The following is a 14,299-nucleotide window of genomic DNA, read 5'->3' on the forward strand; positions in this document are numbered from 1 at the left end:
CAAACCTTCCATGAGCAGAAGAAAAAATACTTGCACAATATTTTTTCTCTGCAACTGAATGCTGATTTATTTTGGCGGTTGTTTATTAGATCCAGTGATGGAATCCGATTTTTCTTTTTTTCCTCAAAGGCCTAAAGGTTGTGAACAACTATGAGTGAAGTGAATACAAAACTCACAGGAGTTACGTTTGAAATGTGCCTGAGAGCTGAAGGGGGAAAAGTAAGGTTTTGATGATCGTCACATCACACGCAGGTTATAACTGCAGGTCATTACAGCCTACAAAGCATAAGAACTGTTAGACAATCCATTGGGTTTTATATTCTGTATCTTTGTCATGTTTTCATACAATAAGAACATTTATCTTGACACGAGACAAGGCCACAAGAAAGGTTTGACTTCTTTAACCAAGCCAGACTCCTAGGTGGATCCATGTGTAAAAAATATTTAACACAACAACAATCTTCCCCTAACCTAACCACACGCAAGATGTTAACCCCAGTTTCTAGCGTCAGAGTCCTGAGCTTCATATGCCAACCACTGAATCCGACCACTATGACTTGTCTGCTTTAAGTAGGACTTGGTATTTAACCTCAGTGCTTACCAAAATGTGTCTGAAACACTGAGTATCAAAAGATGTCAACTGAAAGTTGGCATCAAACATCTGATCAGATTCACAATCTTGATCACTTTCTAATAGTTCCTGAGCACAAAACTGAGCACATTATCTTCTTGTACTGTCTTGACCAGATATCAAAAAGTGAGGTTTAATAATCCCTCCCACTCTCAGCACTGTGGGCTGATCACCTGGAAGACATGTCCTGCATTTTCATCACGAGGGTCAACATAACAAGGGTGTTTTTTCATATCTGACAGGAGGTGGGAAGGGAAGCACACTTTCACTGTCTGCGTAAGACTGTACCATTCTTTTTCAGAATTTCTATTTCATTTGTTTTCTATTTATTTCAAATGTTCCAGGTGGAAATTTTCAGCAGCATACGCACACACGTTTTCTTCAGAAAACCCTTTTCTACTTCAGACAAAATTCTTGTACATTTAACACTTGAAAACAACTTTGATTATTACGGTAGCTAAATGAAAAAAAGGGTGATTTGTAGAAAAGAATGTATATATTTTTCAAACTGAGGTCATGAAAAAGAGTTCAGATTTGATCTTACTACCGAGATTAAAACATCACTTTGAAACTAGCAGCAAAAAAATTTCAAACAAAACAAAAATAAATGCCAAATAAAAATTTTACGATGTTGAAATATGTAAGACTTAATTTATGGTAATAGTGCATCCATAAAAGAACATTAAATCTTGGTTTTGAATATTTCACTCAGTGTAAACATCATACAGCTTCAATGAAGAGCTGGAACTAACTGATAAACAATATATATATGTTGCCATCGAATAGAGAGAGGAAAGGTTTGTATCAAACTTTAGAACTAGTTAAGGGATAATTTAAGGAGGAAATCAGGGTTCAAGAGGTTAATGATGAGAATTTCATTCATGTTTCTGTCTCACGCACATTCAGTCGATGTGTTAGTGTGTCTGTCAGTAACTTTCTCTCTTGCACATGCATGCACACACATACACATGTGTGCATACACAGGGGCCAGCGCTTCCTGTCATTAGGCAGCAGAGCTGTTCTATAATTAGAACATCTGGACCCAAGTAAGTTTAGTGCCAGTGCCCTCACACACACGCACACACATGTGCACACATTTTCATAAGCATGCAACCAATCATACAGACACACAAGAAAACATTTGCAGCCACCAACACACACACACACACACACATACACACACATAACAAAAACAGTACATGGCTTATTTTTAGTCACTTGTGTCTTTTTTTTTTTTAAGTTGCCTGTTTTTCTGCTCTTTTGTTCAAAAAAAGCACATTCAAGCAAGAAAACAAACAACAGCTTGGAGAGCTAATGGCACGCTAAATGAAGAGAGAGAATAGCTCATGTAGACAGAGAGAAAGAAAGAGAGAAAGAGAGAATGGGAGGGAGAGACAGAAAAAGTAAGAGAGAAAAAAACATTAGCAAGTTCAAACATGGCTTTCTTGAATCAGCGGCGTTGTGTTTTTTTAAAGACAGCCGAGCTCAGAGCCTACAGATGCCTTTCCAAAAAGAGAGATTAATATTGATAATAAGAAGGCCGTTCCTTTTTGTTTTTTCTTTTGTTTTGTTTTTTTTTCTCCATCTCTGTGGTGGAGGAAGAATAAGCGGCGCAGGCGATTCCTTTGACAAACCCCCTCGTCTCTCCACACAGGCCCATGTGAAGCCGAGCCAACTGTGGCTTAGATCTCTACACACCATCACAACCAGAGGAACAAAAGGAAATTCAAAAAAAAAAAAAAAAAAAAAAAAAAAAAAAAATTGTGCAAACTGGTCGGAAGCTAAAAAGCAGCAGAGTTAGCAAAACTTTTATAAAGACTAAGTGAGAACAATGCACATGAAGGCACAGTGCCAAAGGCTGGCTGGAAACTAGTTGCAAGCAGAATTAAAAAAAGAAAACAGGGTTTATTGAAGTGGTTACTGATTTAAAGCTGGGGTAGGCAGTTTTTTTTTTTTTTTTTTTTTTTTTTTGGCGTCATTGGGCAAAAATTCCATAATAACCTTTCAGCATATTGTCATTCAAGTGGTCTGAGAGAATACTAGACTTCCGCACCTCCTCTTGGCTCTGTGTTCCGGCTTTAGAAAATCTAGCCTGTGACAGGAGATTTAAGCCAATCATGGGTCGTTTCAGAGAGCAGGCGTTCCTATTGGCTGTTCTACAAATGCAGATGCATGTGCACGTCCCTTCAGATGGTCTGATTCAATGGCGGAAAATCCTGGAGAAAAAGCTGTTATTCCAGCATTGGCAACAACTGCCTACATCTCAAAGCAACCGCAAAAAAGGGAAGATGGACTTATCAAAAAGAGAGTCTAAAAGACAGTATGAAAATAAATGCAATAAAACACGTGTCAATATATCGGCAAAGCGTTTCAGAGATGGAGAGAACTTTGCATCGACCTAAAGTTGGATTCTGAGCTTGTCGTTCTTCTCTGGTACAGGTAAGCTGCTAACTTCATTTTCCCGCATGTGTTGTTTACCTCCGGTAGAGACCTGTGTACAGCGGAAACCTCCCAAAATTTTTCAGTGGGCTCATGCAGGGCTGTTGCCCAAAAAATTGCCCAGAGTATCCCTAACCCAAGAATAGTGACAGACTAAGCAATAATACGGGCAATTACTGTTGTTAAACAGTACCCTAAGAGTTGCCTCGGTATATTGGATGGATTTTCGACCCTGGCGCTCACAGTTGCTTGTTGTCTGCAGCATGAATCTATCATTACCCTAAGCTCAACCAACATCAATAACTGAGGGAAGTTTATGCCTTGTTAGCTAAAGCTAGATATTTTGCTAGTGCCCTTTAAATATGAAAATAAATCAAATGTCTTTTTGAATCAAATATTATTTATATTTACAAAAGTTGATATTGGCTTTGTGGCCTGCTAGCTTGTTCATGTTTGCGACTTAGCTCAGTTTTAGCTTTTTTAGCTAGGCACACTGTAAAAATATCAACATCTAAATATCATTTTCAATTTGAACCAGAAATATAGCAATGCTCCTCAGTTTTGGTATAGCAATTCCGCTAACTGTTAGCTCATCTTTGCAAGCGAATGTTAGCTTACTTCCATAGTGGCTAATGCTAATCTAAAAAGCAATTATGCATTTTAATATCCTCATAGTAATATAGCTGTAGTAGCAGACTAGTGTAAACTAACTAATAAAATTGAAAACTTTCATGTTGGTCTCAGCTTGTAACTTGAGCCTCTTTGCACAGCTATTTTTACCTGACATCAGAAACACTGATTGGCTGAGGCAGTTGTTGTCCCAGGGCTATCATACAAAATGTTGATCTCAGGACAACAACTACTTGGCAAAATCAGGGCAGTTACACTCGCAGTGTGTTTAAGGCAGCAGCAGGCTAATCGATTCGTGATTGGTGAGTTGTATTTTTCATGTCCACCAGTTGAATGTGTTTTAGTATCCACCAATTAGGCACTTCTACTGGGACTCTGGTTGTCGGTCACCACTTTGTACGGCTTGTTTTGCTTTCTTCAATTTACACAATGATCTAGCTACAGTCAGGGGTAAGTTTTCGTTCCTTATCAGACGTGTTTTCATTGCAGATATTGGTCTTTATGGATTTTATTATTTATTGATATTGACTACTGCATTACTTTTTGAACTGTCTGTCTTATTTTACCCAAATTGTCTGTGTGATTTCAATCATTGCGGACTGGTGTTTTGCACCATGTCACCTGCCACCATGGACCGCTACCCGAGAGCCACAGCGACATCTGGACTGAGCAAGACTGCACACAGGACCTTAATCTGTGGCTGAGGGATGTGGAAAAGTTTTTGCCTTTCAGGTAAGCGAATAGTTCATTTTTAGTAATAAAGTGTGTGTTCATAATCACATGGTTCACTTTGGACATATCAGGTGAAGAAATAAGAATGTATTTTATCCTTTAATTATTAGAGAAAATATATTTAAAGTGTTTTATAATTTGCCATTTGTACTAGATGTAGATCAACTGCATAACTTGAGTCATTTCACAGCCACATCTTCATGTACGCTTCCAAGAGGTTCTCCTCCAACCCACCTGTGTATGAGGCCTGGATTATAACCATCATGTCCACAGACCAGCAATGAAAAACAGGATTGACGTTTTGCTGTACGTGATACCCAATTACGTTAATAAACCCCTGACTTACATGTATTTATAATTACAATTATAAATTCAACTACTACAAAAACTACTACAATCAAAGGTGTCATCATATACTTATTGTTGTGTCATGTTTTATCTTTTTTTCTTTAGGTACTGCAAAGTCTGGAGCTTATATGCTATGCAGTTCCAAAGGACTATAGTTACATGCCAGACCTGCAGAGCCCCATCATGAGAAGACAGCTGGCTGATGACGAGGGGATGCCCAGAAAGACAGTGATACATCCCTCAGACCCATGACAGCTTGGGCTCGTCTCTGGAGTTCCAGCTCTGACCACAGAGCAGCTCCTAGAGCATCAAGTCAGCAGGTGACTTGGAACAGGTAGACTGACATACTTTACTGGAGCAACACACCTAAACAAACGAACAGGGCACCTGCACTGTAATAAGTGTAATAAAATTTAACAGCGCTATGAAACGGAAGTTAAAGCATCGCTAGCTTCTGTGTTGTGATGTATTTCCCAGTGTACAGCGGTGTAAAGTTACAAGAGGGATTTAAGTCATATCCTGCATTTGATTGGACTACTGAAAAGTGGGCGGGCCTTAGAGTTTGCATTGCCAAACTGTAACGCTAAACTAAGGCTAACTACGAGCTCTTATTTCATATTGTGGCAACTGTTTGTAAAAATGTATGTAGTTCTTACCTGTGAGGATGATGTTTTGCATGTAAAGCATGATGTAAAACCCAACAGAAGAGCTCTGTTACTTCCAGTCCCTGGAGAGAAATCAATACAGCGGCTGCGCGAGTTCACAAGGACACAGGTGAGGGGTGGGGCGGAGCTACGGAGCAGAAACAGGGAGGGGAGGGGGGAGCGGAGCTGCTTCCGTAGGAGTCTCATGCTAAAGCTAGCTTGATTTCCAGAAGTTGCCTACCCCAGCTTTAATAGCAACATGATTGTGGAGTAATGACTGGAACATTAATGTTTTCAGTAGCAGGAAGTTATGCAGCCTTCTAAAACTGTTAATTAGTCCTACTACTTTCACCACAAATTAATTTTAGATACAAATATCTTTTAAAATAACAATAAAAATGATAATAATAATGATAACTGTAATATATTTGCTCCTGTCTATCACATTAAACCAAACTTTTATGAGTCAGGACACATCATCAACTACTAACAGTAATAAGCATTATGATGTATTTTCTAAATAACACCAAGGCCAAGCAATATACCCATTTCTGGCAGGTAATTGTAACAGGACACCTGAAATATACAGTATGCTCCACTTGGATACAATTCTAATGAGATCCTAACACACTTTCACTTAAAGTGGGCACATTTGTGTATCTCTTTCCAGAACTGTGAATCTGATCAAACCCACCTTAGTTTTCTCGGCTACATGCAAATCAGGGTCGGCTCTACTCCAGTCCAGAGAGTGGTGGTTATGCAGCCGAAGCTGTTTGGTAACAGCTACAAATGCCAAAAGTAGAAGTACTTGTGCTAAAAAACGTTAAGCTAGCTAACGTGTTCATCAACTAACATGTGGATGACTTGTCAGACAAACTAAGAGCGAGAAAAAAGTTGTGGTCACCAAGATGCTCACTCACACCTCTCTCGTGCACACAGGTCATGCAACACTTGCACTGATTATTATGTCTTCTGTATGACTGTATATATTAAAGTTGAAGCTACTTATTTCGTTTTCACTTTAACGGGACTTAAACACCTTTACTACTCCCAAGTGAAAGCAAAATGACACTGAAATGACTGAAATTACTCATCTTTCTCTCTGTGACATTAAAGTGATGGGAACACAACAGAAAGTTACAGTTACATTTTGAGAACGTGTCATCCTAAAATATGAATTAAGAAATACAGTCAAAACACTCCAAAAATGACATACTCCCTGGAGGCAAACACCTGCGTCACATCTTATTTTCCAACAACTCGTCCCTGAATTCCCCTTAAACAGTCTCAGTGGACGCCAAAAAACAAATGAAAGACAGACGGATAGACAGACGGGTGGACAATGAGGCAGTGAGACAGTTAAGCTGTCACAGAGACAGACAGACCAAGTTTCGGATGAGTTTTTGTCTCAAACCGACTCTGGGTAGATTTGTGTTTGACAATTCAATTAAGGCTCCTGTCTCTCTGCGGAGGTTTTTGTGTTTGTTGGCTTTATAAAACTCTATCTCATAGACACCTGCCAGCTTAGAGCTAATGCAAGCAGAGGGACGAACAAGACTTAATCATACAGAGAGAGAGAGAGAGAGGGATTTTTGAAACTGGAGAAAGTCCAGTGGGTTGGATGAGTAGAAGCAAAATGGTCTCTCAACAAGTGCAGAGAAGCCTAGAAAGAAAATCAGGAAACAGTTGTGCTGCGTTAAACAAGCTCAGTTGTACCTTGACATCTGCTTTTAATTAGCAGGGAAAATAAAAAACAGCCTTGCATCTTATTTTCTTCTTTTTCCCTCTCCTTCCTTCTTTCAGCGGTGGCAAAGTGGCTGATTCCTCCCTTCATCCCTCCTTTCCTCTCTCCGAATACAACAACAGGTCTGGAATATTAAATCTATTGTGTTTTTTGTTTGTTTTTTAGTAACAACTTAAAAAAAAAAAAGCTGCTTAATCCAAAATGCTCAGAACGTTCCAGTACTTGGAGACCTTGAAGGGTCCTTCAGGGGGTTCAAAAAGTGTCAACAGGAAATGAGGAATCATTTCATTTGATTATGATTCAATTCACAAGACAGTTGTTCCAATTATCGTGCGAACAAAAACATGTTGGTTGGCAACTAAAACTATGTGGTTAAGGTTCGGGAAAGATGGCGATCATGTATTGAAGAAATCAACACTGACTGCTGCTAGATGACGTGATCTTCAGGGACAAAGTCAGACACTTTGTGCATCCAACCATCTACCGTGACTTCCTCCTTGAAAGGTTTTGTGGTACTGTAACAATGTCTCGCTATGTCCTCTTTGAAAGGAAAACGCTTGCCATTGTATATGTTTGAACAAAGAGGGCAGGTGCCACATGCATTAAAACATTAGCCAAGTAATATGATTAAATACACCATTAGCAGTCACCAAGAAAGACTTAAGCAAGCCAGTAGATCCTCTCTGCTTTCCTGCCTCATCTTCCCCTCACTTATGCATCAGACTTCTTTTCTCTTTTGAGAGTCACTTGAATTCCCATAATGCTGCAGAATTTTTGAAAAACATTATGGCTGTTTTCACATATTTTTTTACCTATTTTTCACCTGCTAGGCACATGGTTTCACTGTGGGGGTGTTTGATTTGTATCACTGGGTTGCTTGCTGGGCGGTACATTAATTCTGTCATGACAAAATGTATTACATTTTTCTTCAGTGAATAAAAACTAAACAATATTGTGAAAGACGGATGAATGGACAAATGAACTGAATTAATGTCTTAGTTCAAAGTTTTATTCAACAACCTGCATGCCTCTGCGGAACCTTAAGGCTCTGGCTCTGGTTCCATGGTTAGGTGCTTCCCCATCTTTTGAACTCTCTGCCACATATGAAACCTTTTTCATGTAACCTCGTGCGACTAAGTTTCATCAGTTGCTTTGTGTATCGATACGTGCCGTGGACCTCTTCTACAGCAGAAATTCAAACCAGTCATACCAGGAAACACACCAGTCAAGCTTGCGACATTAATGATGACTCACATAAACGGGATGCAGCCGATAATATTATAAATTACACGTGTGCTTTTAATGCTATAACATCTCAAAATATCAGCCATGAAAATGATGCATTAGCTGATAATTGCAGGGGATGATAATTGTGACCTAATTCAATTAAAACTGAACTTTTTTACATTTCAGTTCATACAACAGCCAATCCAATTGCAGGTATGGTGTTTACATGATTTTCAGTTGGCTGGTTATTTACTATGATCAACTGACAAAGCATAAACAACAATAAATGGCAAACAGCTTGTGAACCATGAGGAAAAAGAAACACCTCGATTGAGTGAATCCAAGGTTTCCAGCTGAATGGTTTAAATACATTCCCAACAGCACCCTCCTATCTAAACACTGATGTTATAAAACTCAACTGTGTGCTAACAATTGCTAATGCTAACAATCCTATAAAGAGCAGGTTTTATTTAACTGAGGCTTCTAATGTAATTTTAGCATGAAGCTTTAAGGTTAAATTTGTCATCTGAGCATCACCGACACTGTTCATCCTGAATCAACCCTTTATCAGATTTCATTAACACTAAAAACAACCTCTCCTCCTCTCAGTCCTCTTTCCTTTCTTCTCCTCTCTCCCTCACCTTCCTCCCCCCCTCCTCTCTCTGCTCCCCCCCCCCCCCATCTCTCTCATTCCCTCTCTTTACTTTCTTTCTTCTCTTGCCTTTTATCTTCCGCCTCTCCTCGCTCTTTCATGGCGTCCTGTCGTCAAGTGTAAACATGACTGAGCGCCGAGCCAGAGGGGTTCGACTCCTATCAGCTCTTCCTCTGCTCTCGTCCTCCAGTCAGGACCCTCCCGCTGATACCGCCGAGGAATTGGCGAGGTTCACTCCAAAATAAGAAATCAGCCGCTGGAAAATGTGACAACTGCTTTTATGAAACAAACAGCTAGAGAGATCTAAAGAGGAGCTAGTGCTTTTGAAAAGGAAAGCAGGGAACTTGGTTCATTTTTAAAATCTTAACAAGCTGAAACCTCTGTTCTAGAGATGATTTTACTGTCCTTTTAATTAGTTACTTACTTGCTAAATCACCAAATGGCAGTGCCCCTTCATCATGTTTTTTTAGCCTCTTTTAGCTCATAGTATTGGTTTAACGGCACATTTACTGAACAGTTCAGTCTCACAGTTCTCAATAACCTTGTTTCCAGCAGCAGCAGGCAGCTGTTTTCAGCAAACAAGCTCTGATAAACCCAATGCACACTATCAGTCCAGCACCAAACAGCTAACATGCAAATATAAGAACTAGCTGGTGAAGAAAAGTGAAACACTTAGCAGCTACAGAGCTTCGGATATTTTACACTGTAGTTGGTGGAGACTGAGCAATAATCATTCTACTGAGGTAGAATGAAGTAGAAATCCTGGTTAAAAACTCATATTTATGACTTGGCTTGTTAAAAAAAAAGTCATTTGAACCTGTTTTACTTTCTTGCCATGTCCATTACACTGTCCATTGCATGTTGTTTGCTTACTTATTCTTCCAATGTCATTGATTTGATCTGTTTTAGCCATAAATATACAATTAGGCATAATGTCTAGTATTATTGTTATTGTTTTTACATGAACTGAATGATGAACTTCCCTTTACTGTTTTGAAATATGTAGCAGTAGATACAGCTACTGTAGATATAGGTTCTTTTCTTTCTAAAATAGGTAGAATTAATATGATTTCCATTCTCCTGTGACTTTTACCCATAGCAGTATACTGTAATGACTAATCCACAAGCATTTCTGACATCCATTACTCTTGTGCTTCACCCCCGCTGCTGTGGCCATGGAAATATCAATGAATCAATAAATACAAACAGTGTCAATTTATTCCCATGGTGCCTTCACGGAAACTTTTTTGGTTCAGTAAATTTCTGCTGTCGGTCAGTCTGGTCGGCCCCTGTCCTCTCAGCACATCAGGAGCTGCTGCTGACAGACAGCTGGTTGTGTGGACAGAGATGAGACGTCCGAACGCTGGTCGGAGCTGCTGTGGATTGAATGGATAGAACGCTTCAGTGGCACTTACACACCGCTCACATCTCGATTTTGAAGTGGATTTTCAGTTAGTGTGTGTGTTTGCAGTATATCATGGTGATAGTAGAGAATAAAGACTTAAACTTCAAAGATCTGACATAAAAAATGAATTGGCATTTAATTTACTGAACTATCATTTCTACCTCGCTGTGACCTTTGACCTCCTTCCTAATGGCTCTAATTTCTTGTTACTATACACAAACCTTTAGACTCCACATTTCAGCAGATTTCAATTCAATGAGTCATAATGGTTTAAATGCTGTTTTCCTTTATATATTGTGACTGTAACACACACACAAGCCTCTAGGGGGCGCTAACACGACTTCATATTCAACTGTGATTTTAAAGGGGACCTATTATGCTCATTTACGGCTCTATATTTTTATTCTGGGACCCCACTAGAGTAGCTTTGCATGATTCACAGTTCAAAAAACTCAAATCAAAAATTTATCTTGCACTGACCCTTTATGCAGCCTCTAAGTTCAGCCTCTGTCTGAACAGGCAGTTTTAGCTCATGTCTCTTTAAGGCCCCCCTACCAATGAGACTGACATTAAACAGTAAAATATGTACAGCATATGCTAAAGCCTGCCACACAAGCTGTACATAAATCTATCAATGACAATATGACATAAAACCTAAAGATCAAACCCAGTCATCAATGCTTAAAACATCATCCACCATGAGAGACTCTCTCACCCTGTTAGACCTGGCCTTTGATAATCTGAATGTCCGTCCAGAGGGAAGCTCCAACTCTCCATACGGAGGATGAATAGTACAAAAATGGCTCGAGCCTTTGAAATTGCTCACTTGTGGAAAATGTCAGACAGGTCTGGCGGTTTAACACTGATGATCTCACTGGTTACTTTAACTAATTTTGGATTTAATAATTGATTTTAGAATAAAAGATGTTCAAATATAAATTAGCACACATTATTGGCCTCTGAGAGCTTCAACACAATCCAGTGAGGACATTTCAAAATCTCCCTTCAGATGAACCTATAAAGTTGAAACCAGTTACCAGTTTTTTTAATCCAAAATGCTTTTATTCCATTAATACTTTGTGTTTTTTAGCTACTTGTGAGCCACATTAAAGACTATTTCAAATTCTTTGTAATGGATATACCTTGAAGTCAACCAGCTTTTTCCAGTTTCACACGAATCTTAAATTTACTAACTGCTGTTACCAGTACCATCATGTTTCACACAGTGCTACTGAAAAGCATGAGTCATTAATTAATCTATCCAACATCTCTGTTACGTCCGTTGCACCTTCTGGTGGTTGAAAAAGAAAACAAAACATATGATTTTCCCGATCATTTCATCTCAGACTGAAGCAGTAGTGAGACTCTTTTCCAGTAAATGTGAAGAAAAATGTGCTGCTGCTGCTGCTGCTGCTGTGGCTACCACAGCCTGACAAGATAAATTTGGGTGTCGTGAATCTTTGCGGTTGGGATTGGATTAAAAATAGCCGCACGCGCACACACACACACACATACACACTCTCATGCGCGCACCACATGCACCTGTACAGGAAGAGCCCTGTGCATTAGTTATGTAGCAGTTGGTTTGCGGCAGTGATGGGGAAGTGAGAGCGGGCCTCAGGTGAATTCCATCAGCTCTGGTCCAACCCGCTAATAATAGATGACCACTGAAACCAACACAGCATTAGCAGCCATTTACTGAGAAATTACTCACACAGAGTCAGTGTGTGGAGAAAGAAACATCCTACAACCTACACACCAAGAACCCTCATTTCTCTTTGTTCCTCCTGATGAGGCACTAAATACTGAACACGTCAGTCTCTGTCCTCTAAACAATTTACTCTGTGGGAAGTAATCCCAAGACACAAGGAATTGTGGGTTAAAGGAGACAGATGCAGTTCTTCATGCTTAAAGAGTCAGGAAGAATTGACTGCTGCTCAGTGGTTTCTTACAATCAAGTCCATCATGCTAAATGCATGTTGCTTGGGATGACTTGACAACTTACGGTCAGACGCTACACTGTGCTGTTTTATTTTACATAGTTTGGATGCTCATGGGTAAAATACTTGTAACAGGTAAAAACAATAGGTATTTTAATTAGATGCAGGTGGGCCAAAAGACAAATAAACTTGAGAAACAACCAACCAGACTGACAGTCTACAGCCACGCTAGCTGCTCTGTGAAGCTGCATTTAGGTACAGTGGTGCTTTAAGCTAAATGCTAACTTAGTAGGTTAGTATAAAGTTTACCACCTTCATGATCCTAGTTTAGGATGTTAGCATGCTGACATTTGCTAATTAATACAAACTACAGCTGGAATTGATGGGAGTATCATTAGTTTTGCATGAATTTGGTTGTAAAGTAAAGAACTGGACAATTGATGATAGTGCTATATGGAACATAAAGGGATCATCAAAGTTGTTCAAATTCATCCTGATGGGAGCGTGAATATATGGATCAAATTTCATGGCAATCTATCAAATAGTTTGTGGAGACATTTCACTAAAAAACAAAAATGTCTCTTCATTTCATGGCAATCCATCCAATAGTGGTTGATATATTTCAGTCTGGACAGTCTGGTTTCAGTGGTGGAAAAGCCAACTGACCAACAATATGGCTAAGAACGAAAATTATTTAGAAATAATTGTAGGTATGTGACCATGATACGAGAACCAAAACACAGTGCATGCTGTTCCTGTTGCTGCCGCATGTTACAAAAACAGAACAGCACGCTTTGCCTTCACAAGATCCAGAATATCATTTTGTGGGCTAGACACAAGCATGCACCCTTGTTTGTTACTTTGTCCATAAATAAATCCTAATCTGTAATACCTCAGCCGGTTGTAAATCAGAGTGTTGCTCAAGGACATAGTGAGTTGGACATCAAACCTGCAACCTCACAGAACAGTTTAACTGTTTACCAGCCAAACATCAGCACTACACACAGACTGAGATGAGGAAGGCTTGGTTTAAAGCACGATTAAAGTACAAGACCTGATGAAGAGCATTTAGAATAGAGCTTCTTGTTACAAAAAATGCTCAACAGGCCTAGGTAACCTTTTCAAATCGCTTGTTTTGTCTAACCATCAGTCCAACACCCGAAGATGTTCAATTTACCACAATTTTTCTTTTATAAATTATTTTAACAATTAATTGATTATCCAAATCATTGTCTATTTAATAATTCCCCATCTATTAACTAATAGATTCATTGACACATTGTTTCAGTTTTCATCTAGATGAGTCCATTTTCATACCTGCAGACTGCTATCATTGATCAAAGACAAAAGAAAAACAGTGATTAAACAAAGACAGGAAGAAAGAAAGACTGAGAGTAAGAGACTCTGTTGTTAACAAAGTACTAACACTGCTAATTTGGCCTGCACACTCTTTCTCTCGCACAAACACGGTGATTATAAGTGAGACTGAAACTAATGTGTTTGTCTGTTTCTCTCTTCCAGTAATTATTTAGAAGCCTGTCAACAGAGATGTGAGGAGGAAGAATCTGCACCCCCCGCCTCTCTCTGTGCACCACATGGCCAAAAGTATATGGACACCAAAACGTTACACCAATCTGGGGTTATCTAATATCTCATTACAAAGCCAATTTTCTGCTACAACAGCCTAGACTCTTCTGTCTGTTCTTTAACCTGGCTGCAGGGATTTTCCCATAAGGCCTTACTGGCGGTCAAGTGTTGAGGTCAGGCCAGTCTAAACCAGCCTCAAACCTAAACTACAACATTACGTTGTTTACAGATCTCATGTGTCCTGATAGCTACAAAACAACATTTGAATGGTTTTTTTATCAGCTTATCATAAAATCTTAAAAGGGGACATATCATGCTTT

At 39.3% G+C, this 14,299-nt stretch overlaps 1 protein-coding gene and 1 long non-coding RNA gene across 8 annotated transcripts in view; one reads left to right on the top strand and one right to left on the bottom strand.

Annotated features, from left to right (window-relative positions):
- LOC122968767 (transcription factor 4-like) overlaps positions 1 to 14,299 on the bottom strand; it is a 236,685-nt gene that overhangs the window by 183,671 nt on the left and 38,715 nt on the right. The window lies entirely within an intron of this gene.
- On the top strand, positions 3,341 to 9,026 carry LOC122968769. 3 transcript variants are annotated; one of them, XR_006398883.1, is made up of 4 exons: positions 3,341 to 4,432; positions 4,623 to 4,738; positions 4,886 to 5,554; positions 7,228 to 9,026. It is a non-coding gene; the product is annotated as an uncharacterized LOC122968769 (long non-coding RNA). The 3 variants fall into 3 exon arrangements; XR_006398884.1 differs by having other exon boundaries at positions 4,886 to 5,114; XR_006398885.1 differs by having other exon boundaries at positions 4,886 to 5,100.

Source organism: Thunnus albacares, chromosome 18, assembly GCF_914725855.1.
Source record: "Thunnus albacares chromosome 18, fThuAlb1.1, whole genome shotgun sequence".
Classification (NCBI taxonomy): domain Eukaryota; kingdom Metazoa; phylum Chordata; class Actinopteri; order Scombriformes; family Scombridae; genus Thunnus; species Thunnus albacares.